Genomic DNA, 6,864 nt, shown 5'->3' on the forward strand with positions numbered 1-6,864 from the left:
CGGCCTATAAATCAAACCAGTCCCTGGAGACCTTTGACCCAAACCAGATGGCCATACTGCGCCAGCACAGAGTAAGCTCGGCTCGCAACAATGCTGGGCCCCCTCCCCCCTGCCTGCCCTGGGGCTTGGAGCTCCTTTGGGCAGCTGCCCTGTCAATCACCACCACTTGGTGATCCGGGCATGGGCAGCAGCTGTGACCTTTCTGAGACTTGAGGGACCATCTTGGAGACATTCCATTAAGACATATAAAGATCTCTTGAGGGTTTATGGTGTCTGCTTTATATGGCACAGGCATTAGCCCGGCCCAATAGACCAAGCTGTTATGCCCCGTGCCACTATCTACCCCTCCTTCTCCAAGAAGCCTTCCCTCATGGCGACAGCTGCTGGAGCTTCTATAGTACAGAATGTGTGGCCTCTCCAGCTACTCATTCACATAGTGTTCATTCTTCCTGCAAACATTTACTGTGCTTTGTCTGCCTGGGCCCACGGAGAAGGTCAGACACTGCCCTTGCTACCAGGAACTTCCAGAGACAGTGATGGACACAGATATTATAGGAATGGTGATGGGGTCTGTGTTACAGCCCAAAACCGGTCCATTGCCCACTGTTCAAGAGGAAGCCAAAACACTGAGACAGCAGGGGTTACAGCAGACAAAGAGTTTAATATCACAGGCACCATGCAAGGAGATAGAAGGAAGTTCTTAAATCCATCTCCCTGAATTGGGGAGAAAGTGTTTTTAAAGACAGTTTGGCAGGCAAAGGGTTAGGCAATTTCTGGTCTGATCATTTGCAACCAGAAATGCCTGGGTTCGGGTGGAACCATAGGGGTGTAGAAATTGTCTTCTCATGCTGAGTCAGTTCTTGGGTGGGGGTCACAAGACCAGGTGAGTTAGTTCCTTGGTATGGGCCCCTAGTCTGGGTGGGTCGGCCAGTCCATGGGAATGCAGGGCCCGGAAGACATCTCAAATACCAGCCTTAGGTTTCACAGGGGGATGTTATCTTTGGGAGCAATGAAGAAAACTAAGAATCTTTATGACCATCAGCTGTATGACTCCTGAGTAGTGAGCAATTATAAGAAAGCAAACTAGGGAACACTGGCTGGTTATATATATTCATATATTTTAAATATGCCTATACCTTTGCAGAGTTCAGGCCCCTACCAGAGTTCCCACCTTGTGGCCCTTTGTTAATTTTCTAAAGGGTGGTTGTAGCTGCAGTTGAGCAGGAGGCCCAGGGCACTGTGGGAAGTCAGAAGGTGGACACACTGTAACCTCAGAATCCGGCACAGCCTTCCAGGGAGAAGCACTTGAGCTGAGTCTTGAAAAATAAGTTGGTGTTTGCCAAATAGGTGGAATGGGGGAAGGGCGTTTCAGACAGAGGCAACAGCATGTGGAAGGTACAGGTGCAGGATGCGAAGCAACTTGATGGATTCAGGGACTTGCGAGTTTGAGAACATGCTGGAAGTACACCTAGGGAACTAAATGAGGTTTGGAAGTTTATCAGTGAGAATTAAGTCTGGTTGTTTGCAACAAAAAATGCCTAATAATATAGGCTTAAACAAGAATTTCTCTCTCACGTAAGAGAAGGCTAGAAGAAGGCAGTCCAGGGATGCTGTGGAGCTCCAGGTGATTGGTGCCCAGGCTCCACCTTCCCAGCTTGTGGCTTCCATTCCCATAAGTACCTCATTGTCCAGAATGGCTGCTAGAGCTTCAGCCATTGCACCCACATTCCAGGCAGCTGGATGGAAAAGCTGAAGGAGGGCACACTCCCTTCCTTTTAAAAGATGTCTCAGAAATATCTACTATGCTGTTGCACATAGCTCTATGGACAAAACATTACCGCATGGTCACTTTTAGCTGCAAGGAAGCTGGGAAATGTAGTTCTGATCAGTACAGCTGCTTTAGGGCACTACTGTTCTGCGAAGGCCCCACCTCGCCTCTGTGGGAAAGAACATTGTGGTCAATTAACGCCGCCTCCCTTTGGGGTGGTGTGGAGCTGGCAGCATGCGGCCCAGCGTTTGTTGCGCTGGTCTGCTGCCAGAAGGCCCTCTCCCGGGGGTTCCCAAGGTGTTCGGTGCAGTTCCGGCAAACAGAGCTGGGCACATGGCCAGCCACTCTCCAAAGCCCCAAAGCCGAGCAGAATTTAGGTGAAGGGTTTCTTGGTGCTCTGCAGTCTGATTTTATTTCTGATCTACGGCCTCCTTAACGCATCCTTGACCTTCAGCAAGGCTGGAGTCTGCAGAATGATCTGTGTGGTTAAACACGGACTAGGAGCACAAGGAAGAAATACGACGACATCACTAAGGTCGCTGCAGCCCTGGAGAGAGGGTTCCCAGAATGCAGTAATACAGAAAGAGTTTGAGAACTGTTCCGAGCCATTTTATTCTCACACCTGGAAATGCATTGTTGTCTGGTTTATTTCACTCGCGCTGCGCGTCAGAGCCCAGTTTCCTTAGCTGTGAGATGGGGCTAATACCACCTGCCTGGAAGGGCTATTGGGAGGATCACATGAAACGAAAGAAGGCAATGCAGGTGAGACACAGAGGGGGCAGTTAGGGGAACAGGTTGTAGCCTCACACTGCCTGGGTTCCAGTCCCGGCTCTGCTGCCTGATTGCTGTGTGGCCTTGTGTATGTTACTTAGCCTCTGTGTGCCTCAGTTTCCTAATCTGTGAAATGGGGATAATAGTAATGGTACCATACATGTGACAATATACTAAAGGGTTTAGGACCCGGCACACGGTGTGTGTAAGTGGTAATGGCTCGTAAGAGCACAGTCTTTGAGATCAGGCAGGTCTGGGCTATGATCCTGGGTGAATTTCTCCTTTGAGCCCTAGTTTCCTTATTTGAAATGAGTGTAATATGACTTGCCTCATTAGTCATAACCCTAATTGGGATTAGTGACAGAATAACTGTAAAGTCCTGACTAACCCAGTAAGTCACAACTGTGGTGAAGATTATATAATAATAATCCTGTGTCCCGGGCTCTGTTACCAGCACTTCACATGCATTAAGAACCCTATAGATCATGAATGAGGTGCAACGAAAAGAAAAAAAATAATGCATAGAGGTGGGTACTATTAACATTCCTCCTAGGGAAACTGAGGCATAGAGACTTGCCCAGGGTAGCACAGCTGGTGTGAAACGAAGCTGAGATTTGAGCTCCTGGGTCAGCAGAACCCGAGCCTATGCCATCCTGCATGGGAACGTTGATTCTGTAGAGGAGCAAGCCCTGGGTTTAAGAGGGAAAGGCTGGGGGTGGAGGTGGCCCAGGGCTTCGGGGCCACCTGCCCCTAAGGTGACACACGGCACAGAGGACCAGGGCTTCTGAAGCCCTCGTAGCCATGTTTGCACCCAGGACCCAGACCCTCTCTCAGGAGGATGAGCTCTCTGAGCCTGTCCTGCAGAGGGCTGTCCTCCTGGGGCTGGTGCGGCAGGCAGTGCGGGCAGCAGTGTGGCTGCAGTAAGTTGACAGGGCAGGAGGAGACAGGCCTGGAGCACAAGGCTGCAGAGTTCAGACTCTAGCCCACAGGCAGGGGGAGCCACAGGGGCGGGGGGCTGGGGGAGCATGATGAAAGTCAGGTTTTAAGAAGATTCCCCCTTAGTAAAATAAAGGGGTGCAAGGCACCAGAGGTCTTGTGCAGACAAGGTTGGGTAAGAGGGTGGAGGGAGGCAGGCCATGTAGGGAGGTAACCCAGGAAGAAGGACCCAGCAAGAGGCAAAAAGTCTAGGGTGTGCTGGGGGAGCCCTCGGTTTTGGGGTCTCAGCATCAGGCACTGTGGCAGCCACTTGACATCCATGATCTCATTTGATCCTCAAATAGTCCTGGGAAGTGGGTGTGACATACCCGTTTTCCAGATGAGCACGCAGAGGCTCAGGAGGTGAAGTGGCTTGAGGGAGGGCGCACAGCCAGGGAGTGGCAGAGTTGGCCCAGGGCCCAGGGCAGGGCACCCAGCCACAGGGTGCTGCAGTCCCCCCTTGCCTGCCGAGGCTGACGTGGGCAAGGGGAGAGGAAGGTGGGAGGATGATGGCAGGTGTCTCTAGTTGCCTTCTTGAGGAGCTGCTGCCTGTCCCTAGCAGGGTTGGGGGTGGTAGGACTCTTTTGTACTTACAGCCTTAAATGATAGACTTTTCTTTAGGAAGCAAAAGTTTGGTTGTGCTCAGTGAGCAGGAAAATGGAAATGACCCTCGAGCAGAGATTTAAAGCCCCGTTGGCCGTTTAGGCAGCACCATGTTTAATAGCTGGGACCAAGTGTCGGGTGATAAATCTCCCGTGCACTGTGGGGTGCGGAATGGGGTCTCCCTGCTCTCCGCGTTCCATCTGGACCCGAAATTCCTTCCCCAAGGCCTCTCAGAAATGCACCCAGTAGCTGCCCACCCCTTGCTGGACTGCACAGGCTGATAGTGCTGGCTTCAAGGGAAGGTGTTGCCAGCGTTACATGGGGACACAAAAGGCACAAAGTTATATGTATTACATAAATTCACACTGAAATAATGCCGGAAGGCTGTAGTCCAAACAGGTTATCGACTGTTATTTCTAGATAGCAAGATTGGAGGTGGATTTTCCTGCTTCTTTGTGCTTTTATGTACTTCCAAATCAACACATACAAAAGAGTATATTTTTGAAAAGTCTAAAGAGCCCCCATCCCTGCTTCCTGAAGGTTCTTGGGGTGCCCACACCACATCCCTCAGCCCTCCTGCTCTAGGTACTGCTCTGCCTTCCCCTAAGCTGCAGGCGGCCACCCAGCCGGCTCAGGCGCAACCTGGATGTGCAGGGGGGCTGACACGTGTGGGCACACCCCTCAACCACGGGGGCAGGGATCCGTGGGCTCCCCAGCCTCCCATGGGACTGTTCCAAGGTGCATTCGACACAGCTGCTCAGACGTCCCTGGTGAAGGAGCCCGCATTGCTCACAGCCGTACCTGACTCACCGACACACCTTTCCTGTCTTCCTCCCTTCCCCGTCTCACTCTCCCCCCTCTCATTTGTGTTTCCTGAGATCCTCCCTGCAAAACTACCTGCATCCAAATTCTTGTCTCTTGTCTCCCAAACTAAGGCCCAGGCTGACCAATTTCTCGTAGACCTCCACAGACATGTTCTGGGCATACGCAAGCACATCTGTGTCCACATTCAGATACTGATATACACGCTTTCTTTTTAACAAAGGGCCAATGGGACCACACTGAACTCACCATTCTGCAGCTTTCTCCCTTCATGACCGAGTGCAACGCTGCGGGAGGAATTTCAGGTGCTGGCCCTCAGGCTGAGGAGCCCTTCCTGGCATCCTCGATTCTGCTTATGTGGTCGCCCACTCCCCCCAAGATTGGGAACAACCCTAGCTAGTGGATATTGGTCCTCAAGGAAGGGGTGTGTGTGACAAATCTTCGTCCTCTTCCAGTGGGGCAGTATGCACTGTCCAAACACTGGCTGAGTCTTCCCCACCCCCGCCGGCAGGCCACGCCGGGCCTGCATGTTGCAGCTGCAAACATCAGCTGACTTGGGTCCAGCCGATACATCCAGCACGAGTAGAACAGTCCAGTAAGGACCCCAGGTGCCCATGGACCTCAGGACACGAGGAGGCAGGGGGCGGATAAAGGAGGGCTCTGCAGAGGAGGTGACACTCTTGAGTCCTGAAATCTGGGGATTTGCCAAGTGGGGTGGAGCCCAGAGGAGAGGGAGGGCCTGGCAGGAGGCTAAGGCACGGGTGGCAGAGGGGACCGCCTGAGCGAAGGTGTGGAGGGGTGAGGAGGTGTGGGGGAGGTAAAACGGAGAGCAGATGTGGCGCTTCTAACAACTCGGCCTATCGGTTTTCTGGGCCGCAGTGAAGCCTTTTAGCACAGACTTTCTCAAGCAGGCCGTGACTGCCGCCAGCCTCTGGGTCAGGCACCAGAGGAGGTGATGGACGCGTTTGGACAGAAGCTCTTACCTTATTCCTGGGGAATTTGTCAAAAGCCAGTTATCTTAGAAAAACCAATTTTCAGGGATTTCACAGAAATCATTTCAGAATTTTTAGGTGTTGACAGCTCTGCTATTAATCAGCTGCGTGACCTTGGGAAAGTCACTCTAGGTCCAGGTTCAGAATTGCCGTTTTTGCTTTTTCAAAAGCAGCTGGTAAAACCTGGGTATATTGACTCCCAGAGGGATGGCGAGATCCATAAACAATTGTCTTTGGTGGTGCCTGCCACTCACATCCCCACTTTTTTTTTGCTCCTGCCCACTTCCAGACTTTTTGTAAATTAAGGGAAATGCTCAGCAGAACAGTTCTTTCTCCTGGCCCACTTCTCTCTCTTTTCCCTCCTGTCTCATAGATTGGAAATATACATTGGGGTCAGCCCAGAATTTAAACTCCCAATTCTACCACCATATGACCCTGGGCAAGTCAGTTTTTGTTTTTAAATTTATTTATTCTGCACATATTTGAGCACCCACTATGTGTCAAGCACTATTCCAGGCAGTGGAGATACAAGATAGCAGAGAAAAAACAGACAAAAACCCCAGTCCTCATGAAGCTTATATTTTAGTAATGGAGATAGACAATCAATAAATGAACAGTGAAATGTGAGCTAGTGATAAGTGCTATGGAGAAAAATGTTAATAAAATAGGAAAGGAGCTAGAGTGTGTTGGAGGAGGCCAGGGTTTGCAATATTAAATAAGGTGGCTGAGGAAGGCCTCTTTGAGAAAGTGACATTTGAGCAAAGACTTGGAAGAGGAAAGGGAGTGAGCCACGTGGCTGTCTCTGGAAAGGGCCATTCAGGCCGAGGAAGCAGCAAGTGCAAAGGCCCTGAAGCATGTGGGCTGGACCCCAAGAGTGCGGCAAGAGGAGCAGGGACCGAGGCCAGGGAAGAACCAGGCATGGGGGTTGGCAGG

This window comes from Propithecus coquereli, unplaced genomic scaffold (assembly GCF_000956105.1).
Source record: "Propithecus coquereli isolate 6110/MARCELLA unplaced genomic scaffold, Pcoq_1.0 Scaffold12, whole genome shotgun sequence".
Classification (NCBI taxonomy): Eukaryota; Metazoa; Chordata; class Mammalia; order Primates; family Indriidae; genus Propithecus; species Propithecus coquereli.